Here is a 21,914-nt window from a genome sequence, read left to right as displayed (position 1 = left end):
TCAGAACCTCAGTGGTTATGCTCTCTCATTTCTTTCCAAATTGTCACTAACAGGCTTGTGACCATTTTTACCAATTTACATTGGCTTACTGGAACACCCTTATAATTCCCTAGTATATGGTACTGAGGTACCCAGGGTATTGGGGTTCCAGGAGATCCCTATGGGCTGCAGCATTTCTTTTGCCACCCATAGGGAGCTCTGACAATTCTTACACAGGCCTGCCACTGCAGCCTGAGTGAAATAACGTCCACGTTATTTCACAGCCATTTTACTCTGCACTTAAGTAACTTATAAGTCACCTATATGTCTAACCTTTACCTGGTAAAGGTTAGGTGCAAAGTTACTTAGTGTGAGGGCACCCTGGCACTAGCCAAGGTGCCCCCACATTGTTCAGAGCCAATTCCCTGAACTTTGTGAGTGCGGGGACACCATTACACGCGTGCACTACATATAGGTCACTACCTATATGTAGCTTCACAATGGTAACTCCGAATATGGCCATGTAACATGTCTATGATCATGGAATTGCCCCCTCTATGCCATCCTAGCATAGTTGGCACAATCCCATGATCCCAGAGGTCTGTAGCACAGACCCTGGTACTGCCAAACTGCCCTTTCTGGGGTTTCACTGCAGCTGCTGCTGCACCAAACCCTCAGACAGGCATCTGCCCTCCTGGGGTCCAGCCAGGCCTGGCCCAGGATGGCAGAACAAAGAACTTTCTCTGAGAGAGGGTGTGACACCCTCTCCCTTTGGAAAATGGTGTGAAGGCAGGGGAGGAGTAGCCTCCCCCAGCCTCTGGAAATGCTTTCTTGGGCACAGATGTGCCCAATTCTGCATAAGCCAGTCTACACCGGTTCATTGGACCCCTTAGCCCCTGCTCTGGCGCGAAACTGGACAAAGGAAAGGGGAGTGACCACTCCCCTGACCTGCACCTCCCCTGGGAGGTGTCCAGAGCTCCTCCAGTGTGCTCCAGACCTCTGCCATCTTGGAAACAGAGGTGCTGCTGGCACACTGGACTGCTCTGAGTGGCCAGTGCCACCAGGTGACATCAGAGACTCCTGCTGATAGGCTCCTTCAGGTGTTAGTAGCCTATCCTCTCTCCTAAGTAGCCAAACCCTCTTTTCTGGCTATTTAGGGTCTCTGTCTCTGGGGAAACTTTAGATAACGAATGCATGAGCTCAGCCGAGTTCCTCTGCATCTCTCTCTTCACCTTCTGATAAGGAATCGACTGCTGACCACGCTGGAAGCCTGCAAAACTGCAACATAGTAGCAAAGACTACTACTGCAACTCTGTAACGCTGATCCTGCCGCCTTCTCGACTGTTTTCCTCCTTGTGCATGCTGTGGGGGTAGTCTGCCTCCTCTCTGCACCAGAAGCTCCGAAGAAATCTCCCGTGGGTCGACGGAATCTTCCCCCTGCAACCGCAGGCACCAAAAAGCTGCATTACCGGTCCCTTGGGTCTCCTCTCAGCACGACGAGCGAGGTCCCTCGAATCCAGAAACTCTGTCCAAGTGACTCCCACAGTCCAGTGACTCTTCAGTCCAAGTTTGGTGGAGGTAAGTCCTTGCCTCACCTCGCTAGACTGCATTGCTGGGAACCGTGACTTTTGCAGCTACTCCGGCCTCCGTGCACTTCCGGCGGAAATGCTTTGTGCACAGTCCAGCCTGGGTCCACGGCACTCTAACCTGCATTGCACGACCTCCTAAGTTGTTCTCCGGCGACGTGGGACTTCTTTGTTTGACTTCGGGTGAGCACCGTTTCACGCATCCTCATAGTGCCTGTTTCTGGCACTTCTCCGGGTGCTACCTGCTACTGAGAGGGCTCCTTGTCTTGATCGACGTCCCCTCTACCTCCTGGTCCAATTTGCGACCTCCTGGTCCCTCCAGGGCCACAGCAGCGTCCAAAAACTTTAACCGCACGATTTGCAGTTAGCAAGGCTTGTTGGCGTTCTTTCGGTGGGAAAACACTTCTGCACGACTCTCCACTGCGAGTGGGATCCGTCCACCAAAGGGGAAGTCTCTAGCCCTTTTTGTTCCTGCAGAAACCTCAGCTTCTTCTGTCCAGTAGAAGCTTCTTTGCACCTGCAGCTGGCATTTCCTGGGCATTTGCCCATCTCCGACTTGCTTGTGACTTTTGGACTTGGTCCCCTTGTTCCACAGGTACCCTAGATTGGAAATCCACAGTTGTTGCATTGCTGGTTTGTGTCTTTCCTGCATTATTCCTCTAACACGACTTCTTTGTCCTTAGGGGAACTTTAGTGCACTTTGCACTCACTTTTCAGGGTCTTGGGGAGGGTTATTTTTCTAACTCTCACTATTTTCTAATAGTCACAGCGACCCTCTACAAGGTCACATAGGTTTGGGGTCCATTCGTGGTTCGCATTCCACTTTTGGAGTATATGGTTTGTGTTGCCCCTACCCCTATGTTTCCCCATTGCATCCTATTGTAACTATACATTGTTTGCACTGTTTTCTAAGACTATACTGCATATTTTTGCTATTGTGTATATATATCTTGTGTATATTTCCTATCCTCTCACTGAGGGTACACTCTAAGATACTTTGGCATAATGTCATAAAAATAAAGTACCTTTATTTTTAGTATAACTGTGTATTGTGTTTTCTTATGATATTGTGCATATGACACTAAGTGGTACTGTAGTAGCTTCACACGTCTCCAAGTTCAGCCTAAGCTGCTCTGCTAAGCTACCATTATCTATCAGCCTAAGCTGCTAGACACCCTATACACTAATAAGGGATAACTGGGCCTGGTGCAGGCTGCCCTTCCTGGGGTTTCACTGCAGCTGCTGCTGCTGCCAACCCCTCAGACAGGCAGCTGCCCTCCTGGGGTCCAGCCAGGCCTGGCCCAGGATGGCAGAACAAAGAACTTCCTCTGAGAGAGGGTGTGACACCCTCTCCCTTTGGAAAATGGTGTGAAGGCAGGGGAGGAGTAGCCTCCCCCAGCCTCTGGAAATGCTTTGTTGGGCACAGATGTGCCCAATTCTGCATAAGCCAGTCTACACCGGTTCAGGGACCCCTTAGCCCCTGCTCTGGCGCGAAACTGGACAAAGGAAAGGGGAGTGACCACTCCTCTGACCTGCACCTCCCCTGGGAGGTGTCCAGAGCTCCTCCAGTGTGCTCCAGACCTCTGCCATCTTGGAAACAGAGGTGCTGCTGGCACACTGGACTGCTCTGAGTGGCCAGTGCCACCAGGTGACGTCAGAGACTCCTTGTGATAGGCTCCTTCAGGTGTTAGTAGCCTTTCCTCTCTCCTAGGTAGCTAAACCCTCTTTTCTGGCTATTTAGGGTCTCTGTCTCTGGGGAAACTTTAGATAACGAATGCATGAGCTCAGCCGAGTTCCTCTGCATCTCCCTCTTCACCTTCTGATAAGGAATCGACCGCTGACCGCGCTGGAAGCCTGCAAACCTGCAACATAGTAGCAAAGACGACTACTGCAACTCTGTAACGCTGATCCTGCCGCCTTCTCGACTGTTTTCCTGCTTGTGCATGCTGTGGGGGTAGTCTGCCTCCTCTCTGCACCAGAAGCTCCGAAGAAATCTCCCGTGGGTCGACGGAATCTTCCCCCTGCAACCGCAGGCACCAAAAAGCTGCATTACCGGTCCCTTGGGTCTCCTCTCAGCACGACGAGCGAGGTCCCTCGAATCCAGCGACGCTGTCCAAGTGACCCCCACAGTCCAGTGACTCTTTATCCCAAGTTTGGTGGAGGTAAGTCCTTGCCTCACCTCGCTGGGCTGCATTGCTGGGAACCGCGACTTTGCAGCTACTCCGGCCCCTGTGCACTTCCGGCGGAAATCCTTTGTGCACAGCCAAGCCTGGGTCCACGGCACTCTAACCTGCATTGCACGACTTTCTAAGTTGGTCTCCGGCGACTCCTTTGTGCAACTTCGGCAAGTAGCTTCACACGTCTCCTAGTTCAGCCTAAGCTGCTCTGCTAAGCTACCATTATCTATCAGCCTAAGCTGCTAGACACCCTATACACTAATAAGGGATAACTGGGCCTGGTGCAAGGTGCAAGTACCCCTTGGTTCTCACTACAAGCCAGTCCAGCCTCCTACATTGGTTGTGCAGCGGTGGGATAAGTGCTTTGAGACTACTTACCACTCTTGTCATTGTACTTTTCATAAGAGAAAAATATACAAAACAAGGTCAGTGTATATACACATAGCCAAAAAGTTTAGCATTTCCTCTTTTCACTCTTTTCTAATTGCTGAAAAGTACTTCTAACTTTCTAAAAAGTTCTAAAAAGTTTTAAAAGTTTTTTTTCTCTGTCTTTCTAAAAGCTCTGACAAACTTTTTTCTCTTTTTCTATCACTTTAACTCTCTCTAAAAATGTCTGGCACAGGCCAAAATGTTGATCTGTCCAAACTTGCATATGACCACCTTAGCTGGAAAGGAGCAAGGTGTCTCTGTGTAGAGAGATGTTTGAGTGTAGGGAAGAATCCTTCCTTGGAACTGTTACTTAACATGCTTAGAGAACAGGATAAGGCTAGAAGTGCCCCATCTGTTGAAAAAGTAGCTAATGGTTCTCAGTCTGATCCAGGGACTCCCCCAGGAAAAGATTCAGGAAAGAAACTTCCTAGCCTGCCCATTACTAGACAGTCTAGCACAGTTGGTAATGATGATGAGCCACACCATATAAATAGTGTTGTCTCACATCATAGCAAAAGCATTTATTCTCACCATACTGGTAGTGATGTTTCTGTTAGCCAAGCTGTTAGGGTGGCTTCTGTAAGGGACAGGTCCCCTTCTGTCCATTCTCACCATACTTCTGTTTCAAGGCATGTCCCTCCCACCCACCCTGATGACAGATTGTTAGAAAGGGAGCTCAATAGATTGAGAGTGGAACAAACCAGACTGAAGCTCAAGAAGCAACAGCTGGATTTGGATAGACAGACTTTAGAAGTAGAGAAGGAGAGACAGAAACTGGGTTTAGAAACCCATGGTGGCAGCAGCAGTATTCCCCATAGTCATCCTGCAAAAGAGCATGATTCCAGGAATCTGCACAAGATAGTTCCCACTTATAAGGAGGGGGATGCCATTAACAAGTGGTTTGCTGCACTTGAGAGGGCCTGTGTTGTACAGGATGTCCCTCAAAGGCAGTGGGCTGCTATCCTATGGCTATCATTTAGTGGAAAAGGTAGGGATAGGCTCCTTACTGTGAAAGAAAATGATGCTAATAATTTCCAAGTTCTTAAGAATGCACTCCTGGATGGTTATGGCTTAACCACTGAACAATACAGGATAAAGTTCAGAGAGACCAAAAAGGAGTCTTCACAAGACTGGGTTGATTTCATTGACCATTCAGTGAAGGCCTTGGAGGGGTGGTTACATGGCAGTAAAGTTACTGATTATGACAGCCTGTATAACTTGATCCTGAGAGAGCATATTCTTAATAATTGTGTGTCTGATTTGTTGCACCAGTACTTGGTGGACTCTGATCTGACCTCTCCCCAAGAATTGGGAAAGAAGGCAGACAAATGGGTCAGAACAAGGGTGAACAGAAAAGTTCATACAGGGGGTGACAAAGATGGCAACAAAAAGAAGGATGGTAAGTCTTCTGACAAGGGTGGGGACAAATCTAAAAATGAGTCTTCATCAGGCCCACAAAAACACTCTGGTGGGGGTGGTGGGCCCAAATCCTCTTTTAATCAGAACAAGGAAAAGAAACCATAGTGCTATTTATGTAAAATAAAAGGCCATTGGACAACAGATCCCAGTTGTCCAAAGAAAGGCACCAAGCCTCCTACCACTACAACCCCTACTGCTACACCTAGTGTCCCTACTAATAGCAGTGGTGGTGGGAGCAAACCTACTAATAGCCAATCCAAGGGAGTAGCTGGGCTCACTATTGGTAACTTAGTTGGGGTTGGCCTTGTTAGGGAGGCCACAGAGGCTGTGTTAGTCTCTGAGGGGGCTATTGATTTAGCCACCTTAGTTCCTTGTCCCCTTAATATGGATAAGTACAAGCAGCTACCCCTAATAAATGGTGTTGAGGTTCAGGCCTACAGGGACACTGGTGCCAGTGTGACTATGGTCATAGAGAAACTGGTCCACCCTGAACAACACCTACTTGGTTACCAGTACGAAGTAACCGATGCTCACAACAACACACTTAGCCACCCCATGGCTGTTGTAAATCTCAACTGGGGGGGGGTTACTGGTCCAAAGAAAGTTGTGGTAGCTTCAGATTTACCTGTAGACTGTCTATTAGGGAATGATTTGGAGACATCAGCTTGGTCAGATGTGGAGTTCGAGGCCCATGCAGCAATGCTGGGCATCCCAGGGCATATTTTTGCTTTGACAAGGGCTCAGGCCAAAAAGCAAAAAGGACAGGGAAGCTTGGATCCTGGAACAATGGACCAAGTGCTCCCTAAAGCTAGGGCTAGTAGAAGCAAACCACTTCCTACTATCCCTCCCTCTACAGTGGATTCAACTTCTGAGGAAGAAGAATTCCCTCCCTGTGCAGAACCTACACCAGAGGAGCTGGAAGCAGACACTGCTGAGCTTTTGGGTGAAGGGGGGCCTGCCAGAGAGGAGCTGAGTGTGGCACAGCAAACCTGTCCCACATTAGAGGGTCTCAGACAGCAAGCTGTCAAACAGGCTAATGGGGATGTCAGTGACTCTCACAGAGTTTACTGGGAGGACAACCTCTTGTACACTGAGCATAGGGATCCTAAACCTGGAGCTGCCAGGAGATTAGTGATTCCTCAGGAGTACTGAAAGTTCCTCCTAACCCTGGCACATGACATTCCCCTAGCTGGGCATCTAGGACAAATGAAAACTTGGGACAGACTGGTTCCATTGTTTCATTGGCCTAGGATGTCTGAGGACACAATGGAATTTTGTAAGTCCTGTGAAACCTGTCAAGCCAGTTGCAAGACAGGTGGCACCCCAAAGTCACCCCTTATTCCACTGCCTGTGGTTGGGGTTCCCTTTGAAAGGGTAGGGGTTGACATAGTTGGCCCCCTTGACCCTCCTACTGCTTCAGGCAATAGATTTATCTTGGTGGTAGTGGACCATGCCACAAGATATCCTGAAGCTATTCCTTTAAGGACCACTACAGCACCTGAAGTGGCAAAGGCCCTCCTGGGAATATTTTCCAGGGTGGGCTTCCCAAAGGAAGTAGTATCAGACAGGGGAAGCAATTTCATGTCTGCATACTTAAAGGCCATGTGGAAGGAGTGTGGTGTAACGTACAAGTTCACAACACCCTGTCATCCACAAACAAATGGACTGGTGGAGAGATTTAATAAAACTCTCAAAGGCATGATTATGGGTCTCCCTGAAAAACTCCGCAGGAGATGGGATATCCTTCTACCATGCCTCCTTTTTGCCTACAGGGAGGTACCCCAGAAAGGAGTGGGCTTCAGCCCCTTTGAACTTCTTTTTGGACACCCTGTTAGGGGTCCACTCACACTTGTAAAGGAGGGTTGGGAACAACCTTTAAAAGCTCCTAAGCAGGGTATTGTGGATTATGTACTTGGCCTCAGATCAAGGATGGCTGAGTACATGAAAAAGGCCAGTAAAAACCTTCAGGCCAGCCAAGAGCTCCAGAATAATGGCATGATCAGAAGGCTGTTTTGGTTCAGTACCAACCAGGGCAGAAAGTGTGGGTCTTGGAGCCTGTGGCCCCAAGAGCACTCCAAGATAAATGGAGTGGTCCACACACAATTGTTGAAAAGAAGGGAGAAGTCACCTATTTAGTTGACTTAGGCACTGCCAGGAGTCCCCTTAGGGTGCTCCATGTCAACCGCCTGAAACCCTACTATGACAGGGCTGATCTCACCCTGCTCATGGCAACAGATGAGGGACAGGAAGAAGACAGTGATCCTCTACCTGATCTCTTCTCTTCCACAGAACAAGATGCTCTGGTGGAAGGTGTAGTTTTGGCTGATTGTCTTACTGCTGAGCAGAAAGACAATTGCATAAACCTCCTAGATCAATTCTCTGAACTCTTCTCTACTGTGCCAGGTACCACTTCTTGGTGTGAGCACACTATAGATACTGGAGACAGTTTACCTGTCAAAAGTAAGATCTATAGGCAGCCTGACCATGTCAGGGACTGCATAAAGCAAGAGGTCCAGAAAATGTTAGAACTAGGAGTAGTTCAGCACTCTGACAGTCCATGGGCTTCTCCTGTGGTACTGGTACCAAAACCCCATTCCAAAGATGGAAAGAAGGAAATGCGGTTTTGTGTAGACTATAGAGGTCTCAACTTGGTAACCAAAACTGATGCTCACCCTATACCCAGGGCAGATGAGCTCATAGATACACTGGCATCTGCCAAGTATCTAAGCACTTTTGATTTGACTGCAGGGTATTGGCAGATCAAATTGTCAGAAGATGCTAAACCTAAGACTGCATTTTCAACCATTGGAGGACATTACCAGTTTACTGTAATGCCTTTTGGTTTGAAAAATGCACCTGCCACTTTTCAGAGGTTGGTGAACACAGTCCTGCAAGGGCTGGAAGCTTTCAGTGCAGCATATTTGGACGATATAGCTGTCTTTAGCTCCAGCTAGGATGATCACCTGGTCCACCTATGGAAAGTTTTGGAGGCCCTGCAAAAGGCAGGCCTCACTATCAAGGCTTCAAAGTGCCAGATAGGGCAGGGTAAGGTGGTTTATCTGGGACACCTTGTTGGTGGGGAACAGATTGCACCACTTCAGGGGAAAATCCAAACAATTATTGATTGGGTTCCCCTTACCACTCAGACTCAGGTGAGAGCCTTCCTAGGCCTCACTGGGTATTACAGGAGGTTCATTAAGAACTATGGCTCCATTGCAGCCCCTCTTAATGACCTCACATCCAAGAAAATGATTAAAAAGGTATTATGGACAGCAAACTGTCAGAAAGCTTTTGAGGAGCTGAAGCAGGCCATGTGCTCTTCACCTGTCCTGAAAAGCCCTTGTTACTCTAAAAAATTCTATGTCCAAACTGATGCATCTGAATTAGGAGTAGGGGCAGTCCTATCACAACTTAATTCTGAGGGCCAGGATCAACCTGTTGCTTTTATTAGTAGGAGGTTGACCCCTAGAGAAAAGCGTTGGTCTGCCATTGAGAGGGAGGCCTTTGCTGTGGTCTGGGCACTGAAGAAGTTGAGGCCATACCTGTTTGGCACTCACTTCATTGTTCAGACAGACCACAAACCTCTACTTTGGCTAAAACAAATGAAAGGTGAAAATCCTAAATTGTTGAGGTGGTCCATATCCCTACAGGGAATGGACTATACAGTGGAACATAGACCTGGGAGTAGCCACTCCAATACAGATGGACTTTCCAGATATTTCCACTTAGACAATGAAGACTCATCAGGTCATGGCTAGTCTTATTGTCCTTCGTTTGGGGGGGGGTTGTGTAGGAAAGTACCGTCTTGCCTGGCATGTTACCCCCATTTTTCACTGTATATATGTTGTTTTAGTTGTATGTGTCACTGGGACCCTGGTAACCCAGGGCCCCAGTGCTCATAAGTGTGCCTGAATGTGTTACCTGTGTAGTGACTAACTGTCTCACTGAGGCTCTGCTAATCAGAACCTCAGTGGTTATGCTCTCTCATTTCTTTCCAAATTGTCACTAACAGGCTAGTGACCATTTTTACCAATTTACATTGGCTTACTGGAACACCCTTATAATTCCCTAGTATATGGTACTGAGGTACCCAGGGTATTGGGGTTCCAGGAGATCCCTATGGGCTGCAGCATTTCTTTTGCCACCCATAGGGAGCTCTGACAATTCTTACACAGGCCTGCCACTGCAGCCTGAGTGAAATAACGTCCACGTTATTTCACAGCCATTTTACACTGCACTTAAGTAACTTATAAGTCACCTATATATCTAACCTTTACCTGGTAAAGGTTAGGTGCAAAGTTACTTAGTGTGAGGGCACCCTGGCACTAGCCAAGGTGCCCCCACATTGTTCAGAGCCAATTCCCTGAACTTTGTGAGTGCGGGGACACCATTACACGCGTGCACTACATATAGGTCACTACCTATATGTAGCTTCACAATGGTAACTCCGAATATGGCCATGTAACATGTCTATGATCATGGAATTGCCCCCTCTATGCCATCCTAGCATAGTTGGCACAATCCCATGATCCCAGAGGTCTGTAGCACAGACCCTGGTACTGCCAAACTGCCCTTTCTGGGGTTTCACTGCAGCTGCTGCTGCTGCCAACCCCTCAGACAGGCATCTGCCCTCCTGGGGTCCAGCCAGGCCTGGCCCAGGATGGCAGAACAAAGAACTTCCTCTGAGAGAGGGTGTGACACCCTCTCCCTTTGGAAAATGGTGTGAAGGCAGGGGAGGAGTAGCCTCCCCCAGCCTCTGGAAATGCTTTCTTGGGCACAGATGTGCCCAATTCTGCATAAGCCAGTCTACACCGGTTCAGGGACCCCTTAGCCCCTGCTCAGGCGCCAAACTGGACAAAGGAAAGGGGAGTGACCACTCCCCTGACCTGCACCTCCCCTGGGAGGTGTCCAGAGCTCCTCCAGTGTGCTCCAGACCTCTGCCATCTTGGAAACAGAGGTGCTGCTGGCACACTGGACTGCTCTGAGTGGCCAGTGCCACCAGGTGACATCAGAGTCTCCTGCTGATAGGCTCCTTCAGGTGTTAGTAGCCTATCCTCTCTCCTAAGTAGCCAAACCCTCTTTCCTGGCTATTTAGGGTCTCTGTCTCTGGGGAAACTTTAGATAACGAATGCATGAGCTCAGCCGAGTTCCTCTGCATCTCTCTCTTCACCTTCTGATAAGGAATCGACTGCTGACCGCGCTGGAAGCCTGCAAAACTGCAACATAGTAGCAAAGACGACTACTGCAACTCTGTAATGCTGATCCTGCCGCCTTCTCGACTGTTTTCCTGCTTGTGAATGCTGTGGGGGTAGTCTGCCTCCTCTCTGCACCAGAAGCTCCGAAGAAATCTCCCGTGGGTCGACGGAATCTTCCCCCTGCAACCGCAGGCACCAAAAAGCTGCATTACAGGTCCCTTGGGTCTCCTCTCAGCATGACGAGCGAGGTCCCTCGAATCCAGCGACTCTGTCCAAGTGACCCCCACAGTCCAGTGACTCTTCAGTCCAAGTTTGGTGGAGGTAAGTCCTTGCCTCACCTCGCTGGGCTGCATTGCTGGGAACCGCGACTTTTGCAGCTACTCCGGCCCCTGTGCACTTCCGGCGGAAATCCTTTGTGCACAGCCAAGCCTGGGTTCACGGCACTCTAACCTGCATTGCACGACTTTCTAAGTTGGTCTCCGGCGACGTGGGACTCCTTTGTGCAACTTCGGGTGAGCACCGTTTCACGCATCTTTGTAGTGCCTGTTTCTGGCACTTCTCCGGGTGCTACCTGCTGCTGAGAGGGCTCCTTGTCTTGCTCGACGTCCCCTCTCTTTCCTGGTCCAATTTGCGACCTCCTGGTCCCTCCAGGGCCACAGCAGCGTCCAAAAACTCTAACCGCACGATTTGCAGTTAGCAAGGCTTGTTGGCGTTCTTTCGGCGGGAAAACACTTCTGCACGACTCCCCCCGGCGAAAGAGATCCGTCCACCAAAGGGAAAGTGTAGGAAAGTACCATCTTGCCTGGCATGTTACCCCCATTTTTCACTGTATATATGTTGTTTTAGTTGTATGTGTCACTGGGACCCTGGTAACCCAGGGCCCCAGTGCTCATAAGTGTGCCTGAATGTGTTACCTGTGTAGTGACTAACTGTCTCACTGAGGCTCTGCTAATCAGAACCTCAGTGATTATGCTCTCTCATTTCTTTCCAAATTGTCACTGACAGGCTAGTGACCATTTTTACCAATTTACATTGGCTTACTGGAACACCCTTATAATTCCCTAGTATATGGTACTGAGGTACCCAGGGTATTGGGGTTCCAGGAGATCCCTATTGGCTGCAGCATTTCTTTTGCCACCCATAGGGAGCTCTGACAATTCTTACACAGGCCTGCCACTGCAGCCTGAGTGAAATAACGTCCACGTTATTTCACAGCCATTTTACACTGCACTTAAGTAACTTATAAGTCACCTATATGTCTAACCCTTACCTGGTAAAGGTTAGGTGCAAAGTTACTTAGTGTGAGGGCACCCTGGCACTAGCCAAGGTGCCCCCACATTGTTCAGAACCAATTCACTGAACTTTGTGAGTGCGGGGACACCATTACACGCGTGCACTACATATAGGTCACTACCTATATGTAGCTTCACCATGGTAACTTCGAATATGGCCATGTAACATGTCTATGATCATGGAATTGCCCCCTCTATGCCATCCTGGCATTGTTGGTACAATTCCATGATCCCAGTGGTCTGTAGCACAGACCCTGGTACTGCCAGACTGCCCTTCCTGGGGTTTCACTGCAGCTGCTGCTGCTGCCAACCCCTCAGACAGGCAGCTGCCCTCCTGGGGTCCAGCCAGGCCTGGCCCAGGATGGCAGAACAAAGAACTTCCTCTGAGAGAGGGTGTGACACCCTCTCCCTTTGGAAAATGGTGTGAAGGCAGGGGAGGAGTAGCCTCCCCCAGCCTCTGGAAATGCTTTGTTGGGCACAGATGTGCCCAATTCTGCATAAGCCAGTCTACACCGGTTCAGGGACCCCTTAGCCCCTGCTCTGGCGCGAAACTGGACAAAGGAAAGGGGAGTGACCACTCCCCTGACCTGCACCTCCCCTGGGAGGTGTCCAGAGCTCCTCCAGTGTGCTCCAGACCTCTGCCATCTTGGAAACAGAGGTGCTGCTGGCACACTGGACTGCTCTGAGTGGCCAGTGCCACCAGGTGACGTCAGAGACTCCTTGTGATAGGCTCCTTCAGGTGTTAGTAGCCTTTCCTCTCTCCTAGGTAGCCAAACCCTCTTTTCTGGCTATTTAGGGTCTCTGTCTCTGGGGAAACTTTAGATAACGAATGCATGAGCTCAGCCGAGTTCCTCTGCATCTCCCTCTTCACCTTCTGATAAGGAATCGACCGCTGACCGCGCTGGAAGCCTGCAAACCTGCAACATAGTAGCAAAGACGACTACTGCAACTCTGTAACGCTGATCCTGCCGCCTTCTCGACTGTTTTCCTGCTTGTGCATGCTGTGGGGGTAGTCTGCCTCCTCTCTGCACCAGAAGCTCCGAAGAAATCTCCCGTGGGTCGACGGAATCTTCCCCCTGCAACCGCAGGCACCAAAAAGCTGCATTACCGGTCCCTTGGGTCTCCTCTCAGCACGACGAGCGAGGTCCCTCGAATCCAGCGACGCTGTCCAAGTGACCCCCACAGTCCAGTGACTCTTTATCCCAAGTTTGGTGGAGGTAAGTCCTTGCCTCACCTCGCTGGGCTGCATTGCTGGGAACCGCGACTTTGCAGCTACTCCGGCCCCTGTGCACTTCCGGCGGAAATCCTTTGTGCACAGCCAAGCCTGGGTCCACGGCACTCTAACCTGCATTGCACGACTTTCTAAGTTGGTCTCCGGCGACGTGGGACTCCTTTGTGCAACTTCGGCAAGCACCGTTTCACGCATCCTTGTAGTGCCTGTTTCTGGCACTTCTCCGGGTGCTACCTGCTTCAGTGAGGGCTGTTTGTCTTGCTCGACGTCCCTTCTCTCTGCAGGTCCAATATGCGACCTCCTGGTCCCTCTTGGGCCCCAGCAGCGTCCAAAAACTCCAAACGCACTATTTGCGTGTAGCAAGGCTTGTTGGCGTCATTCCGGCGGGAAAACACTTCTGCACGACTCTCAAAGGCGAGAAGGATCCGTCCACCAAAGGGGAAGTCTCTAGCCCTTTTCGTTCCTGCAGAAACCTCAGCTTCTTCTGTCCAGTCGAAGCTTCTTTGCACCCGCAGCTGGCATTTCCTGGGCATCTGCCCATCTCCGACTTGCTTGTGACTTTTGGACTTGGTCCCCTTGTTCCACAGGTACCCTAGATTGGAAATCCACAGTTGTTGCATTGCTGGTTTGTGTCTTTCCTGCATTATTCCTCTAACACGACTTCTTTGTCCTTAGGGGAACTTTAGTGCACTTTGCACTCACTTTTCAGGGTCTTGGGGAGGGTTATTTTTCTAACTCTCACTATTTTCTAATAGTCACAGCGACCCTCTACAAGGTCACATAGGTTTGGGGTCCATTCGTGGTTCGCATTCCACTTTTGGAGTATATGGTTTGTGTTGCCCCTACCCCTATGTTTCCCCATTGCATCCTATTGTAACTATACATTGTTTGCACTGTTTTCTAAGACTATACTGCATATTTGTGCTATTGTGTATATATATCTTGTGTATATTTCCTATCCTCTCACTGAGGGTACACTCTAAGATACTTTGGCATAATGTCATAAAAATAAAGTACCTTTATTTTTAGTATAACTGTGTATTGTGTTTTCTTATGATATTGTGCATATGACACTAAGTGGTACTGTAGTAGCTTCACACGTCTCCTAGTTCAGCCTAAGCTGCTCTGCTAAGCTACCATTATCTATCAGCCTAAGCTGCTAGACACCCTATACACTAATAAGGGATAACTGGGCCTGGTGCAAGGTGCAAGTACCCCTTGCTACTCACTACAAGCCAGTCCAGCCTCCTACATTGGTTGTGCAGCGGTGGGATAAGTGCTTTGAGACTACTTACCACTCTTGTCATTGTACTTTTCATAAGAGAAAAATATACAAAACAAGGTCAGTGTATATACACATAGCCAAAAAGTTTAGCATTTCCTCTTTTCACTCTTTTCTAAGTGCTGAAAAGTACTTCTAACTTTCTAAAAAGTTCTAAAAAGTTTAAAAAGTTTTTTTCTGTCTTTCCAAAGAGTTCTGAAAACTTTTTTTTTCTTTTTTTTCTATCACTTTAACTCTCTCTAAAAATGTCTGGTACAGGCCAAAATGTTGAACTGTCCAAAATTGCATATGATCACCTTAGCTGGAAAGGAGCAAGGAGTCCCTGCATAGAGAGAGGTTTGAGTGTAGGGAAGAATCCTTCCTTGGAACTGTTAATTAATATGCTTAGAGTACAGGATAAGGCCATAAGTGCCCAATCTGGTGAAAAAGTAGCTAATGGTTCTCAATCTGATCCAGGGACTCCCCCAGGAAAAGGTTCAGGAAAGAAACTTCTCAGCCTGCCCATTACTAGACAGTCTAGCATAGTTGGTACAGAAATTGAATCACACCATACTGATGGTGTGCTCTCACATTATGCTGGTAGCCAAGCTGTTAGGGTGCCCTCTGTAAGGGACAGGTCTCCTTCTGTTCATTCCCATCATACCTCTGTATCTAGAAATGTCCCTCCCACCCACCCTGATGACAGATTGTTAGAAAGGGAGCTCAATAGATTGAGAGTGGAACAAACCAGACTGAAGCTCAAGAAGCAACAGCTGGATTTGGATAGACAGTCTTTAGAATTAGAGAAGGAAAGACAGAAGTTGGGTTTAGATACCCATGGTGGCAGCAGCAGTATTCCCCATAGTCATCCTGCAAAAGAGCATGATTCAAGGAATCTGCACAAGATAGTTCCCCCTTATAAGGAGGGGGATGACATTAACAAGTGGTTTGCTGCACTTGAGAGGGCCTGTGCTGTACAGGATGTCCCTCAAAAGCAGTGGGCTGCTATCCTATGGCTATCATTTAGTGGAAAAGGTAGGGATAGGCTCCTTACAGTGAAAGAAAATGATGCCAATAATTTCCAAGTTCTTAAGAATGCACTCCTGGATGGTTATGGCTTAACCACTGAACAGTACAGGATAAAGTTCAGAGATACCAAAAAGGAGTCTTCACAAGACTGGGTTGATTTCATTGACCATTCAGTGAAGGCCTTGGAGGGGTGGTTACATGGCAGTAAAGTTACTGATTATGACAGCCTGTATAACTTAATCCTGAGAGAGCATATTCTTAATAATTGTGTGTCTGATTTGTTGCACCAGTACTTGGTGGACTCTGATCTGACCTCTCCCCAAGAATTGGGAAAGAAGGCAGACAAATGGGTCAGAACAAGAGTGAACAGAAAAGTTCATACAGGGGGTGACAAAGATGGCAACAAAAAGAAGGATGGTAAGTCTTCTGACAAGGGTGGGGACAAATCTAAAAATGAGTCTTCATCAGGCCCACAAAAACACTCTGGTGGGGGTGGTGGGCCCAAATCCTCCTTTAATCAGAACAAGGAAAAGAAACCATGGTGCTATATATGTAAAATAAAAGGCCATTGGACAACAGATCCCAGTTGTCCAAAGAAAGGCACCACAGCTCCTACCACTACAACCCCTACTGCTACACCTAGTGTCCCTACTAATAGCAGTGGTGGTGGGAGCAAACCTACTAATAGCCAATCCAAGGGAGTAGCTGGGCTCACTTTTGGTAATTTAGTTGGGGTTGGTCTGATTAGGGAGACCACAGAGGCTACTTTAGTCTCTGAAGGGGCTATTGATTTAGCCACTTTGGTTGCTTGCCCCCATAACTTGGAGAAGTACAAGCAACTAACCCTAATAAATGGTGTTGAGGTCCAGGCCTACAGGGACACAGGTGCCAGTGTCACAATGGTGATTGAGAAACTGGTGCACCCTGAACAACACATACTTGGACACCAGTACCAAGTAACCGATGCTCACAACATAACACAAAGCCACCCCATGGCTGTTGTAAATCTCAACTGGGGGGGGGGTAACTGGTCCAAAGAAAGTTGTGGTAGCTTCAGATTTACCTGTAGACTGTCTATTAGGGAATGATTTGGAGACATCAGCTTGGTCAGATGTGGAGTTGGAGGCCCATGCAGCAATGCTGGGCATCCCAGGGCATATTTTTGCTTTGACAAGGGCTCAGGCCAAAAAGCAAAAAGGACAGGGAAGCTTGGATCCTGGAACAATGGACCAAGTGCTCCCTAAAGATAGGGCTAGTAGAAGCAAACCACTTCCTACTATCCCTCCCTCTACAGTGGATTCAACTTCTGAGGAAGAAGAATTCCCTCCCTTTGCAGAACCTACACCAGAGGAGCTGGAAGCAGACACTGCTGAGCTTTTGGGTGAAGGGGGGCCTGCCAGGGAGGAGCTGAGTGTGGCACAGCAAACCTGTCCCACATTAGAGGGTCTCAGACAGCAAGCTGTCAAACAGGCTAATGGGGATGTCAGTGACTCTCACAGAGTTTACTGGGAGGACAACCTCTTGTACACTGAGCATAGGGATCCTAAACCTGGAGCTGCCAGGAGATTAGTGATTCCTCAGGAGTACAGAAAGTTCCTCCTAACACTGGCACATGACATTCCCTTAGCTGGGCACCTGGGTCAAATGAAAACTTGGGACAGATTGGTACCATTGTTTCATTGGCCTAGGATGTCTGAGGACACAAAGGAATTTTGTAAGTCCTGTGAAACCTGTCAAGCCAGTGGCAAGACAGGTGGCACTCCAAAGGCACCCCTTATCCCACTGCCTGTGGTTGGGGTTCCCTTTGAAAGGGTAGGGGTTGACATAGTTGGCCCCCTTGACCCTCCTACTGCTTCAGGCAATAGGTTTATCTTAGTGGTAGTGGACCATGCCACAAGGTATCCTGAAGCTATTCCTTTAAGGACCACTACAGCTCCTGCAGTGGCAAAGGCCTTCCTGGGAATATTTTCCAGGGTGGGCTTCCCAAAGGAAGTAGTATCAGACAGAGGAAGCAATTTCATGTCTGCATACTTAAAGGCCATGTGGAAGGAGTGTGGTGTAACTTACAAGTTCACAACACCCTATCATCCACAAACAAATGTACTGGTGGAGAGATTTAATAAAACTCTCAAAGGCATGATTATGGGTCTCCCTGAAAAACTCCGCAGGAGATGGGATATCCTTCTACCATGCCTCCTTTTTGCCTACAGGGAGGTACCCCAGAAAGGAGTGGGCTTCAGCCCCTTTGAACTTCTTTTTGGACACCCTGTTAGGGGTCCACTCACACTTGTAAAGGAGGGTTGGGAACAACCTTTAAAAGCTCCTAAACAGGATATTGTGGATTATGTACTTGGCCTCAGATCAAGGATGGCTGAGTACATGAAAAAGGCCAGTAAAAACCTTCAGGCCAGCCAAGAGCTCCAGAAGCAATGGCATGATCAGAAGGCTGTTTTGGTTCAGTACCAACCAGGACAGAAAGTGTGGGTCTTGGAGCCTGTGGCCCCAAGAGCACTCCAAGATAAATGGAGTGGACCCCACACAATTGTTGAAAAGAAGGGTGAAGTCACCTACTTGGTTGACTTAGGCACTGCCAGGAGTCCCCTTAGGGTGCTCCATGTCAACCGCCTGAAACCCTACTATGACAGGGCTGATCTCACCCTGCTCATGGCAACAGATGAGGGACAGGAAGAAGACAGTGATCCTCTACCTGATCTCTTCTCTTCCACAGAACAAGACGCTCTTGTGGAAGGTGTAGTTTTGGCTGATTGTCTTACTGCTGAGCAGAAAGATAATTGCATAAATCTCCTAGGACAATTTTCAGAACTCTTCTCTATTGTGCCAGGCACCACTTCTTGGTGTGAGCACACTATAGATACTGGAGACAGTTTACCTGTCAAAAGTAAGATCTATAGGCAGCCTGACCATGTCAGGGACTGCATAAAGCAAGAAGTTCAGAAAATGTTGGAACTAGGAGTGGTTGAGCACTCTGACAGTCCATGGGCTTCTCCTGTGGTACTGGTACCAAAACCCAATTCTAAAGATGGAAAGAAGGAAATGAGGTTTTGTGTAGACTATAGAGGTCTCAACTTGGTAACCAAAACTGATGCTCACCCTATACCCAGGGCAGATGAGCTCATAGATACACTGGCATCTGCCAAGTATCTAAGCACTTTTGATTTGACTGCAGGGTATTGGCAGATCAAATTGTCAGAAGATGCTAAACCTAAGACTGCATTTTCTACCATTGGAGGACATTACCAGTTTACTGTAATGCCTTTTGGTTTGAAAAATGCACCTGCCACTTTTCAGAGGTTGGTGAACACAGTCCTGCAAGGGCTGGAAGCTTTCAGTGCAGCATATTTGGACGATATAGCTGTCTTTAGCTCCAGCTGGGATGATCACCTGGTCCACCTATGGAAAGTTTTGGAGGCCCTGCAAAAGGCAGGCCTCACTATCAAGGCTTCAAAGTGCCAGATAGGGCAGGGTAAGGTGGTTTATCTGGGACACCTTGTTGGTGGGGAACAGATTGCACCACTTCAGGGGAAAATCCAAACAATTATTGATTGGGTCCCCCTACCACTCAGACTCAGGTGAGAGCCTTCCTAGGCCTCACTGGGTATTACAGGAGGTTCATTAAGAACTATGGCTCCATTGCAGCCCCTCTTAATGACCTCACTTCCAAGAAAATGCCTAAAAAGGTATTATGGACAGCAAGCTGTCAGAAAGCTTTTGAGGAGCTGAAGCAGGCCATGTGCTCTGCACCTGTCCTGAAAAGCCCTTGTTACTCTAAAAAATTCTATGTCCAAACTGATGCATCTGAATTAGGAGTAGGGGCAGTCCTATCACAACTTAATTCTGAGGGCCAGGATCAACCTGTTGCTTTTATTAGTAGAAGGTTGACCCCTAGAGAAAAGCGTTGGTCTGCCATTGAGAGGGAGGCCTTTGCTGTGGTCTGGGCTCTGAAGAAGTTGAGGCCATACCTGTTTGGCACTCACTTCATTGTTCAGACAGACCACAAACCTCTACTTTGGCTAAAACAAATGAAAGGTGAAAATCCTAAATTGTTGAGGTGGTCCATATCCCTACAGGGAATGGACTATACAGTGGAACATAGACCTGGGAGTAGCCACTCCAATGCAGATGGACTCTCCAGATATTTCCACTTAGACAATGAAGACTCATCAGGTAATGGCTAGTCTTATTGTCCTTCGTTTGGGGGGGGGGGTTGTGTAGGAAAGTACCATCTTGCCTGGCATGTTACCCCCATTTTTCACTGTATATATGTTGTTTTAGTTGTATGTGTCACTGGGACCCTGGTAACCCAGGGCCCCAGTGCTCATAAGTGTGCCTGAATGTGTTACCTGTGTAGTGACTAACTGTCTCACTGAGGCTCTGCTAATCAGAACCTCAGTGGTTATGCTCTCTCATTTCTTTCCAAATTGTCACTGACAGGCTAGTGACCATTTTTACCAATTTACATTGGCTTACTGGAACACCCTTATAATTCCCTAGTATATGGTACTGAGGTACCCAGGGTATTGGGGTTCCAGGAGATCCCTATGGGCTGCAGCATTTCTTTTGCCACCCATAGGGAGCTCTGACAATTCTTACACAGGCCTGCCACTGCAGCCTGAGTGAAATAACGTCCACGTTATTTCACAGCCATTTTACACTGCACTTAAGTAACTTATAAGTCACCTATATGTCTAACTTTTACCTGGTAAAGGTTAGGTGCAAAGTTACTTAGTGTGAGGGCACCCTGGCACTAGCCAAGGTGCCCCCACATTGTTCAGAACCAATTCACTGAACTTTGTGAGTGCGGGGACACCATTACACGCGTGCACTACATATAGGTCACTACCTATATGTAGCTTCACCATGGTAACTCCGAATATGGCCATGTAACATGTCTATGATCATGGAATTGCCCCCTCTATGCCATCCTGGCATTGTTGGTACAATTCCATGATCCCAGTGGTCTGTAGCACAGACCCTGGTACTGCCAGACTGCCCTTCCTGGGGTTTCACTGCAGCTGCTGCTGCTGCCAACCCCTCAGACAGGCAGCTGCCCTCCTGGGGTCCAGCCAGGCCTGGCCCAGGATGGCAGAACAAAGAACTTCCTCTGAGAGAGGGTGTGACACCCTCTCCCTTTGGAAAATGGTGTGAAGGCAGGGGAGGAGTAGCCTCCCCCAGCCTCTGGAAATGCTTTGTTGGGCACAGATGTGCCCAATTCTGCATAAGCCAGTCTACACCGGTTCAGGGACCCCTTAGCCCCTGCACTGGCGCGAAACTGGACAAAGGAAAGGGGAGTGACCACTCCCCTGACCTGCACCTCCCCTGGGAGGTGTCCAGAGCTCCTCCAGTGTGCTCCAGACCTCTGCCATCTTGGAAACAGAGGTGCTGCTGGCACACTGGACTGCTCTGAGTGGCCAGTGCCACCAGGTGACGTCAGAGACTCCTTGTGATAGGCTCCTTCAGGTGTTAGTAGCCTTTCCTCTCTCCTAGGTAGCCAAACCCTCTTTTCTGGCTATTTAGGGTCTCTGTCTCTGGGGAAACTTTAGATAACGAATGCATGAGCTCAGCCGAGTTCCTCTGCATCTCCCTCTTCACCTTCTGATAAGGAATCGACCGCTGACCGCGCTGGAAGCCTGCAAACCTGCAACATAGTAGCAAAGACGACTACTGCAACTCTGTAACGCTGATCCTGCCGCCTTCTCGACTGTTTTCCTGCTTGTGCATGCTGTGGGGGTAGTCTGCCTCCTCTCTGCACCAGAAGCTCCGAAGAAATCTCCCGTGGGTCGACGGAATCTTCCCCCTGCAACCGCAGGCACCAAAAAGCTGCACTACCAGTCCCTTGGGTCTCCTCTCAGCACGACGAGCGAGGTCCCTTGAATCCAGCGACGCTGTCCAAGTGACCCCCACAGTCCAGTGACTCTTCAGCCCAAGTTTGGTGGAGGTAAGTCCTTGCCTCACCTCGCTGGGCTGCATTGCTGGGAACCGCGACTTTGCAGCTACTCCGGCCCCTGTGCACTTCCGGCGGAAATCCTTCGTGCACAGCCAAGCCTGGGTCCACGGCACTCTAACCTGCATTGCACGACTTTCTAAGTTGGTCTCCGGCGACGTGGGACTCCTTTGTGCAACTTCGGCAAGCACCGTTTCACGCATCCTCGTAGTGCCTGTTTCTGGCACTTCTCCGGGTGCTACCTGCTTCAGTGAGGGCTCTTTGTCTTGCGCGACGTCCCCTCTCTCGGCAGGTCTAATTTGCGACCTCCTGGTCCCTCCTGGGCCCCAGCAGCGTCCAAAAACGCCAAACGCA

The sequence above is a fragment of the Pleurodeles waltl genome, chromosome 9, assembly GCF_031143425.1.
Source record: "Pleurodeles waltl isolate 20211129_DDA chromosome 9, aPleWal1.hap1.20221129, whole genome shotgun sequence".
Lineage (NCBI taxonomy): Eukaryota > Metazoa > Chordata > Amphibia > Caudata > Salamandridae > Pleurodeles > Pleurodeles waltl.
The sequence above is the reverse complement of the archived record's forward strand: the minus strand, read 5'-3'. Positions refer to the sequence as shown.